We start from the raw sequence: 10901 nt of genomic DNA on the forward strand, positions 1-10901 counted from the left end.
CAAAACCACCAACCCACACCTTCAGTGTGGCCCGAGCCGCAGACTTTTGCTCCGGGGATGCCTGAAATAATAGTGGGAATTATAAAAGGGAAACTCCCAATGGTCCTTCAAGACCATAGATATCTTACTAATAGTAAATAAAATAAGAAGGCAATATAGCCAACGGGACTCACCGAGTCAGATCCAAGGGTAGTGATGAGGTCGAAGCAAATCACACAGTTATCCGGGTGCCATACCACAACGTCTTCCAGTTGAACCCCACAAGGGGCGTGAGATCGGCAGACGGAGTGGCCACAAGGCTGGTGCAGAACAGCTGCACAGGCCGGCGTCAGACAATGCACCATCTGTAAAAAGAATAGTATATGAGAAACTGTAATTCTCTTAATTAGGGGCGGGTCTGGAGGACCCGGGCCTAACATAGGTCTAACACAAGATTAGAGCTTAACTGTACTATTCTATAAGTGGCCTAACATAGGTCTAACACAAGAATAGAGCTTAATTGTACTATTCTTTTAAGTAGGGCCTAACATAGGTCTAACACAAGATTAGACTGTAAAAAATAAAATAAATTTTTATTTTTTTTTTTTTTTTTTTTTTTTTTTTTTTTTTTTTTTAGGGGCGGGTCCGGAGGACCCGGGCCTAACATAGGTCTAACGCAAGGTTAGAGCTTAACTATAATATTCTTACATAGGGGCGGGACCGGGGGTCCCGGGCCTAAACATAAGTCTAACTTGAAACTAAAGTATAGCCATCCATTCCGGTCAAGCCGGGAGCATAAAAAAGGATGCAAAAACAAGGAATTAAGACACATAGTGTCTGATTTCCCGGGGTGGGGTAGACCCCGGGCCGGGAAATAAAGGTATATTCAATACCAATTCCTTTAGGGACTCCGGGGTAGTGATCTGTCATATATAATCATCATAGGAAATGTTATAAAATAATAGGGGGGCGGAACTGTAACTAAGAACTGCCAATCGAACCCGGAGGGTTTCGTATAACATAAGCCAGAATGAAAAGTGAATATAAAATAGGGTACACCGGGATCCAACTCTGTAGACCGGTGGCCAACCAGACTAGACAGAGACTAAACCGCCGGGCCACCCGGAGGACAAAGTCCATAAACACTTAACTACCCCCTCTAAAAGGAGGGAAGGCAACGGTCCCTTAGTGGAGGGGGGAGAAGCCTAGCCTCCCACCTAGCTAGAGGGGGAGCGTGGGGGAGGATCACGTGATACGAGGCAGCAGGGCTACCAACTGACGATCCCCAACCAGACAGATCAAACGGAGTAATGGCACAAATATTCATTATAATAATAATAATAGCGTTAAATATATGAATAAACACATAGAAAATTTTTGGGCAAGGCATGCAACATAAATAATTAAATCGCAAAAGACACACCTGATGGCTAAAATAACATTGCCGCCTTAGCACGGTCGGCAGCCATAGCGATACGTAAATGATATCGGCCCAAAAATTGAACCACGAGGATTCTAAACGCTAAATAATGAATATTCACAATAACAAATAATATTTGATAATAAAAATAATACACATAGTAACACCGCAAGTGAAAATTAAAAGCTCTCAAAAACAGGAGTACCAACTGTAGTGAAATCAAGCAAGATCGGTATGAACGAAGAGAATAAACTCCTATAATATAAATATTAAACGATCTAGGTTGCTCAAAACACAGTAAAACCCAGCTTGGTACTTAACTTGGACGGTGTCTCCTGGGAAACCGACGAAGAAGCCATAATTCACTAGAAAATATCCAAAAATTGAGAGCACTAGAAAAATGCGGGTTACTGCACAAGTCGTGCTAAACGGAGTTGAGTTCTGAGCGGATGCATTGTAGTAGTACCGAGTGAGGTTGAACGGCTCTCCTCTATTGGGGTTCTCTGTCGTGGATTAATCTAAATAGTGCGGGACCTCTGGATTATACGCCCAATTTTATACCGACACCAATAGGTGAGCGAGCTAGTTAACCTAGCACTCCTTTACATTTTTTCTCTGGTATATTTAGCAGTAAATTACCTAAGAATAAGTGCTTAAATGGAGCTTATTCACTGGGCGGCACAGGTTCGAGCCCAGAAAATGTATATCATTGAAAGTAGCGGTAATTCCATTGATGAAATAATAGACAAATAATAAGGAATCTAAGAAAATGACCTTGAACAACTTAGAATAAAATTCTTTTTCAAATGGTTTTTAAATGAAAAATTATCCTTATCCCCCCAAAAAAAAATTACAATAGTAGGAATCTAAACAACCTATCCAAACCTAATCATCCATCTCTACTTTATAAGGATTTGGGACATATATGATAATATATGATTGTTATTCATTAGTCACACATCATGGTCTCACCATATTACCTGGACACCTGACCTTTGGTGGTGTACTTTCATCCTCCTAGTCCTAGTCTCATCTTACTAATGTGATGTAATTTTGTATATGTACGAAGGTCACGCCTCTTCACTATAAACAAACACCATGGTTCCATTGATCAATCTCTTGAGTGCTAATTTAGGGTCCACATCTGCAATAACACTCTAGTTTTTAAAAGAGAAATAAACGGCTTGTAGAAATCATCCGATGATAAAAAAAAAAAAAAAGAATTGAAGTCATACTTCTTTGTCTGCTCAAAAATTCTATATTAAATAGCTGCCATTGAAATTGATTCCACTGATAAAATAATAAACATAAAAAAGTTAGGAAAGCTAAGATAATTTCAAAAAGTTAGGAAAGCTAAGATAATATCCCATGCAAAACTTTTAGAGGACAAAATTATCTTTCGGATGGTTTTAAAAGGAAAAAGATTGACCAAGAAACCAAAAAAAAAAAAACAGTAGGAATATGAAGTAACCCCAGAATAACCTTATTTCTAAACATTTCCCTCAGCTTTATAAGGGCTTGGGACTTTCTAACATTCTATAAATGGAATATTTCCATTCTTATATGTTAGGCAGCATTAAAATGACAAATTCGAAGATAATTTGTATTTTTCCTAACCACACAAACCTTAGCTATTTACATTGGGTTTACCTTTTAGCGCAGCTGAAATGGCGAGCCATTAGAATTTAACGAGGGTGTATTACCCCCGCGCTAGTTAGCGGGGGGGGGGGGGGGGGGGGTAGGGGAGTGTTGGCTAGCTACCCCTCCCCCTCCTCACACAGATGAATGCTCACTTTCACTTAGAGGTAGGACTTGTCTTGGGGGACAGGGCTGGCGGGCAAATATGTGTAAATAGCTAAGGTTTGTATGGTTAGGAAAAATACAAATTATCTTCGAATTTGTCATTTGTTCCGTAACCGAAATACAAACCACGCTGTTTACATAGGGTGACTTACCCATTAGGTAGGGTGGAAAGTCCCCAGCCATACTGGCTTTGGCTTTACCCGGGGACTCAGAATCCGAGTGAGTCGCACTCGAGAAAAGGAGTCCCTGCACCTCACAAGTTCCTTGCTCCGCAAGGAACCGTGTGGCCTACATAAGCTTGTGTGTGAAGGAAGAAGTGTGACCCGACCTAGGCAGTTGACCTGGAGTTCCAGAAGGAACTCTGGGTTAGGACGTTCCCAATACCACCTCGTCAGGGTATGGGGGACGCGACAGTATTGACTCAATACTCGGAACACAAGGAAGCATGGTTTACCTGCAGAGGTTCGAGGTCAGGTATGCAGAGACCAGGATGCTGCTTCCCCGTAGAGGGGATGATGAAGAAAGAAATAAGGGCCAGACATACTTCTTTCATTCATGCAGACTAAAACCTGATAACAATGCCCTCAACCTTCTGCTACCTGTCCAAAAAGGAGCCTGAGGTTAGACCAGCTGTTGTGTAGCCACCACAGAGCGATAGAAAACGTATCGAGACTCCTGTGGGTCACGCCCTGCAGGAAGCGGGCTGCGAAGGTCATTAGACGCTTCCAGACTCCAGCTTGTAGCACCTGTGTCACAGAGTAGTATTACTCGAAGGCGAGGGACGTTGCGATGTATCCAACATCGTGCTGTAGGGAGACGTGACGGGGGAGGGGCTGGAGAAAGGTCGAGATGAATGTCCTTGAGTCCGGGCTGAAGAGGTATACTGGTGACTCTCCCCCGTGTCCTCCTTGTGCTCCCAAATCAGCTGCAACTGAGGACAAACTGCAGCTGTTCCCAAAGCTAACCTCTCGATTCCTTTACTGGCAAGAAAGAGAAGGTCTTGGGACATCAGATACAGAATGGAGACTCGAAATCTTGAATGAATCGGACCGAAGGGCCGGGACCCCCAGATTCTGAGTCTAGCCAACAACTCAGGAGCGAACCTGAATGTTGCCTTCCCCTCTTCCTTAGAAAGGGCGGAGTCGTACGAGACCAAGAAGATTGCTTACACACTGGCCGTGGCCAGAGTGAGCAGGAGACCCAAGGCGGAATACAATCCGAGGCCTGTCGTAAAGGGTCTTGAGAAGATCTCTTAAAGGACTAAAAGTCCGAGCCATGCTCCAAGTTGGAGGTCTTCCTCCGACTAGGGCAGGGACGATCGTAGCTTCGCATGAGCGAGGAAAAATCCAGCGGGCAGGAAAAAGTTATTCCTTTAAGCCTGAAGGTCAGGGAAAGGCTGAGCGACAGGCTTCATTGCCGAGAGCGGAAAGGAGTTTCCTCCCGCCGAAAGGCAATAAGACCGTTATTGCTGGAGAAGAGGCCTCAAGGGGAGAGGCATATCTCCCACGGCACCAACCACCGAAGACTCTTCACTTTGCCTGGAAGACCCCCGCGACTGTAGCGAGTTGTCTCTTCTTGAGAAGGAGGCGTAGTGTCTCCAGGCATGAAGCCGAAGTGACGCCCCGGTTCGGGAGAGATGTCGCAGTGTGGTTGTTTGAGTAGTCTGCGCCGTGGGAGAAGCTCTCCCGGGAGTTCCGTCAGGGGAAGCAGAGGGTCCAGAAACCGTTCTGCGCATAGTCCCAGTGGAGCTCTCCCATTGAAAGGTTGACAGACAACCTGGTCTTGTTGAGACCCATTGTCCACAGACAAAAAGGAGGGAAGACGCAGGCGTCGAAGTTGTCCCACCATCACCGGAATGCATCTTGCCAGAGTCTCGGGGTCTGAGACTGGGGGGGAAGAACAGCGGAAGCTTGAGGTTCCAAGCTGTCGCGATCAGGTCCCCCAGACCAGGACTTGCTGGTTACTCAAGGTCAAAGACCCCCAGGTACACTCTCTCTACGAGGCTCTGCTCGGATAGTCGGAGAGAACATTCCTCTGCCTGGAATGAGAGAGCCGATGGTGGTATTGAGAGAATCTCAATCATCCCGGTATCTCTACTGCAAGATGTGAAGGTGTGAAAATGCGTCCCCTGCTGGTTAGAACACGCCAGAATCATGAAGTCGACGCGCACGGGGCGACTCGGCAGGAGCTGTAGGATCTGTAGAGGGGCCAGACTACGGCCCCTAAGCCTGCCTGAATGATGGAGAGGTATCCTTCAGGTCTTGACCATAGGCCTGGACCGGAACATGCCCCCCCCCCCCCCCCTTTCCTTTGACGAGTCCAAGAACAGCATCAAGAATGTGGGGAAAGGACGAGAATATCCACTACCATCAAGAGGTTCCATAGGTCAACACCCATTGCAGGTCTAATAGTTCCGCTGGTCCCATAGGGGCCAGGAAGTCCAGTTAAACGTTGCCTGAAACCACCGGAACTTGGACCGCCCCACATGGAACTTATCCTGAGGCGACCGTTCGGACTATAGACGGGTCAATGAGGAAAGGAGAACTAAGAAACGTTCCAAGGTAGGGCTGAAAGCTCTGCTTGACTGAGAACAGGTACTGCGACTCTCCTCAGTCTTACCACAGTCAACTGAAAGGAAGGCTCGGAGGATGTGGCAACAGAATCTGGCGTCCCCAGGTGGTCACCCATCCAAGTACCGACCAGAACCAACGTTGCTTAACCTCGCTGGACGGACGAGAAGCGGGGTTTCCAACGTGGTAAGGCCGTTGACTCAATATCATGGCCAGATACTCCAGATGTTGAGGCAGAAGAAGAGAAGGCTCCAAGCAAAATACCATGAACCCACACTCATGGTAAGCATCCGGAAGCTTGTCCCGGCGCTGAAGAAGGTCGAACCCGAGCCTACCGGAGTTGACCAGCCTTCCAAAAAGCAGAGGAGGCGGAAGCCTGCACCTGAGCGGCCATGAGGAAAGCAGGGAGAGTTCTCTGGGGAAAAAAACCTGCTATGCCACGGCGGGATAGCCACACTGCATCATAAGCAGGAATACTTGCAGTCTAGGCTGAATTCGACGAGCTCCCTGGAAGATGGATGGAATGGAAACTGAAAGTACCCGTCCTTCCGATCCAGGGTTTAAGGAGTCCTGTCGCCTCGTTACCAGTCTGATCGATTCTGTTGTTCTACGCTGGCCGAAGTTTGTTCGACAAACTTGATCAGGGCTGAGAGGTCGACTACGGAACTCCCCTCTCAGATCCTTCCTTACAAGAAAGGATCGACTGAAGAGGCCGGGGGTGAAGCCGTCGATGATCCTATGGAGGACTTTCGCCTAAGGTATGGATCATTCTGCCCAACCGGGCAACTCTTGTCGACGCTATGGCATAGAGCTTCAGAGACACTGAATTCGCTGACAGAGACGGCAGGCGCGATATCCTTGGCTGATCACAGAGATTGTGCGGGAATGGGCATCGGGAAGCTGTCATCCGGATGAGTAACCTTAAGCATCCTCCCAGCGAGAAACCTGCAATCCTAGAGTTCGTGAACTCTGCCGCTCCTTTTAGGACTATGCCCCCCTGGGGGAGCCTCCCGTGCCATCTGTTCCTGACAGGAGGAAACTGCAATTGGACACCTTGTCCCAGTTGTCGTAGCCGATAACTTAGGCCGACGTGGTTGAAAGAAAAGGGCGCTGGAGCCCTGCAGAGTCTGGAAGAAAGCGCCTTGGAGGAGTGAAAACGGAAGTCGATTTCCTCCGCACAGCCGCTGTCTAAGTCTCTGTCCTTGGGCACTAACAAACTCTTCTCAAGGATGGAAGGGTGTCTGAGGTCGTCGACCTCCACAGATGACACCTGAAGGAAGCCCTCAGTCAGCACGTCCAGATGGTACAACATCGAGCTTGTCCGCAAGTTAGATACTTAACGACGAAAGGCCAAGGTGCCTGAGCTCGAGAGGAGGAAAGTACCCATGATCTTCCTGTAGCTTCCTTGAACCAAACCTCGGGCCGTAACCGAGGAGGGAAAGGACCTGGTAAGCCCCCAGAGGAAGGGGTAAGCAGTCACCCCTTGGCCGATTGAGAAATCTCGAACGGAAACCCCCCCGCCAAAAATCCTTCCAGGGAATGACGGGGAAGGGCTAACCCAGGTTCTGGAAAGAGGAGTGTTGCTCAGACCTCCCTGAAGTTTCTTCCTATTCTTGCAATTCTTGCAAGTGCCATGCTCTGCGTTTACGGGATGAGGCCGTGTTCTGGAAATACGCTCCAGAAGAACTCGCCAGGCTGGCCATGCTGCGAAAACCCCAATGGGAATCGTGGTCGCAATTGCCCTGGAGCTCGCGCGATGGTAATTCAAAGATTTGCGCGTGGGCGAACGTGGAAGCGCCCATGCGCGGTCACGCAGGAACGCAAACGAAGGTGAGCGAAGGAGCGCAGAAGGAGAGCGAGCGTGGTAGGAAGGGCGAGAGCTGGTGGTCGGCGAGCGATAACCCATAGACGAGCAATGGATACTGCAAGAATTAAGCCGACGTTCGTGCGAAGAAACACTGTAGGTTCGAGCGATGGAACACCGTCGGTTCGCGCGACAGAACACCGTCCGTCTGCGCGACGGAACACCGTCTGTCCGCGCGACGGAACACCGTCTGTCCGCGCGACGGAACACCGTCTGTCCGCGCGACGGAACATCGTCCGTCCGCGCGATGGAATACCGTTGGTTCGCGCGCGGGCGAACATTGGAGAGCATGTGCGCGGACACGCATGAGCGTAGACGTGCAGGCACGTGGGCGCGCAGGCGAATGATCGCGTGGTCGCGCCGGCGAGCGGTCGTGAGGGTGGGCAGGTGAATGAGCGCGAGTCCGAGGCGGCGAACGCAAGCGTTAGCGCGATGGCAAGGAAACGCGCTGCCGCGTGGGCGAGGAAGACCGCTGGCGATATGGATCAACAGGCGATCGGTGGCGAGCTGGTGAGCTGGTGAGCGCTAACGCGCAGTTTGGCGATGGCGCGTTGTGGCATGTCGACGCGTTGGCGAGCGATGGCGAGCAGCATGCGCAGGTGGGCGATCGCGCGATGGCGAGCAGCATGCGCAGGCGGGCGATTGCGCGATGGCGAGCAGCATGCGCAGGTGGGCGATCGCGTGATGGCGAGCAGCATCCGCAGGCGGGCGATCACGCGATGGCGAGCAGCATCCGCAGGTGGGCGATCGCGCGATGGCGAGCAGCATGCGCAGGTGGGCGATGGCGAGCTAGTAGCTGGCGAACCATGTTCCTTCAGAAGTGTTGGAGAACGTTGGCGTGCCGGCTGTAACACACGCGGGCGATCCGGAGATCGCCGAGAGACAGGTGATCGCTGACATGTAGAACGCTGTTGAATAGGCGATACTAAAATTGCCTGTGCGCGCTGGCGAGCAGGTGAACGCTGGCGAGCAGGTGATCGCTGGCGAGCTGATGATCGCTGGCGAGCTAATGATCGCTGACGAGCAGAAGGCAACGCGTGGAAGCCTGCGCATAGAAGAAGACTCCTTGACCAAGACCTGAACCGAAGTTCTAGATCGCGAGGGCGAACGTGGGCGCAAAGGGCGCGTAACAGGAACCAACAGGAACCGCAGGGATGATCATCATGAGAGCGCTGACGAACAGGAGAGCGCTGGCGAAAGGAGAGCGCTAGCGATCAGGAAGCGCTGATGAGCAGGAGAGCGCCTGTGCGCTAACACTGAGCAGGAGCAGGAGAGAACACAGCAGAAGGGCGCGCAGGGGAACCCTGCGTTGTCCGTCGGGAGACAGATGTCCATCGGAAGACCGTAGCCTGTCCGCCGGGAGACTGATGTCCGTTGGAAGACCGTTGTCTGTCGGGAAGACCGTTGCCCGTCGGAAGACGAGATCTGACTGCTGTTCATCTGCACCAAGGCGGAAGATCAAGAAAAAGGGGTTGTAGGCTGCAAACGGTGATTCAAAAAGGCACCTCTTAGCACCCTTATAGGGAGATGAGAGGCCCTTATGACGAGGCGGACGGTGGGCCTTACGGCGAGGGAGGCCAACAGCAACAGCAGCAGAAGAATCCTCCGAAGAGGAGTCTCTATGAGTGTACTCTCTCGCGAACAAAAGAGAAACACTTCGTAGAAGAGACTGGTCAGCCAGTGACCTAAAAGGAGCAATCCTCTGAAGAGGGGCTCCTGCAGTTGCCCAGCCCCTTGAGCGAAACGGCAAGTGTGACCGCTCAGCACCAAGAGCATAGTCGCAGGAAAAAAAGGCAAGAGAAGAACCCCCCAAAAGGGAAAAACTCAAGCCTGGACAGGAAAAACTTCCCTCGGAAGGAAAGTTACCCGCCCAAGGAGGCAAGCCTACTGAGGGTTCTAAAATGAACTGGAGAGCTGTCCGTCGTCACGGGAGTACTTCCAGTAGAAGGAGACACGCCCTATGACGAAAATATAAGGGGGAAGGCAGCAACAGCCGAATCCCCAGGCCTCAACAAGACAGCTCACACCGTTGCCATATTACAGAAACGAACTAGATCGGTAACTGTAAAAAAATAAAACAAAAATCATTAGTACACATTCATTCCCCCGGGAAGGCTCCGAAGAGGAATCCCGAGGGAAAGGAAACAAGAATTACACAACAGGCACGTGCCCTCACAACCACTTACACTCACTGAAGGAGAGCTGTAACCAAAACAGAATTATAACAATTATAATTATGAAACTATGTAATTATGTAATTTAAAAATGAATGAACACTAAAGAAAGAACGAAAACCCCGAAAGGAATCATTCTACAAGCTGAAAAAAACAACTACAATTAGATTCATAAAATAATTGAGACAAACGTACGGCGTAGCAACCCCCCCACACGGAAAGGAAGCTACAAGGGCGTAGTAACACGTAGTAAAAGGGTGAACGACCTCAAGAGAGAGAGAGAGAGAGAAAGACCGAAGTCAAACTCGATCGCCACCCATAAAAATTACGCCGTGGTGGCCTAATTGCCGAGGACACCACGTAGATATCGTACACTACATACGCAAATCTGAAAAGGAAACTTACTGATTTCTATACTCAAATATATATACAAACATGAAAACATGTTACATATATATTGAGTAAAAGAAAAGTAAGCGATTAAGTAAAGACAAAACAAACAATGGCTGCAAAGAGAGGACCAAGACAGAGACGTCTGTCACAGTCCGAGCCAAAAGTGAAAGTGAGCATTCATCTGTGTGTGAGGGGGGGAGGGGTAGCTAGCTACCACTCCCTTACCCCCCGCTAACTAGCGCGGGGGTAATACACCCTCGTTAAATTCTAATGGCTCGCCATTTCAGCTGCGCTAAAAGGTAAACCCAATGTAAATAGCGTGGTTTGTATTTCGGTTACGGAACAAATGTTTTTTTTGAGTCTTTATTCATAGTTATGGATGGATGAATGTTCTTGCTTCTTTGCATTCCTGTTTTCGACCCACTGGTGGACGAGTGTTCTTACTTCCCCACACACCGCTTTTTTGCCAACCATTGGACGAATGTTCTTATTTCTTCTTTGCACTTCACTTTCCAGCCATCTGGCTCCGCCACTTCTTGTAGGATACATCTGAAGTCTCCTTGAAGAACCAGTTCCTTTTAAAACAGGTGTTGCCATCTTGGCTCTGCTCTTTGCCACACTTACAAGTCATCAACTCCTTCAGGCGCATATATCTTTTGCAGGACATTCCAGCAGATTCTCTCTTGCATATCTTATTT

General features: G+C 49.3%; 1 pseudogene; it reads right to left on the bottom strand.

Annotated features, from left to right (window-relative positions):
* Window positions 1-5853: 5853 nt before the first annotated feature.
* On the bottom strand, window positions 5854-5972 carry LOC137655941 (5S ribosomal RNA; annotated as a pseudogene).
* Window positions 5973-10901: the final 4929 nt, after the last annotated feature.

This window comes from Palaemon carinicauda, chromosome 16 (genome assembly GCF_036898095.1).
Source record: "Palaemon carinicauda isolate YSFRI2023 chromosome 16, ASM3689809v2, whole genome shotgun sequence".
NCBI lineage: Eukaryota > Metazoa > Arthropoda > Malacostraca > Decapoda > Palaemonidae > Palaemon > Palaemon carinicauda.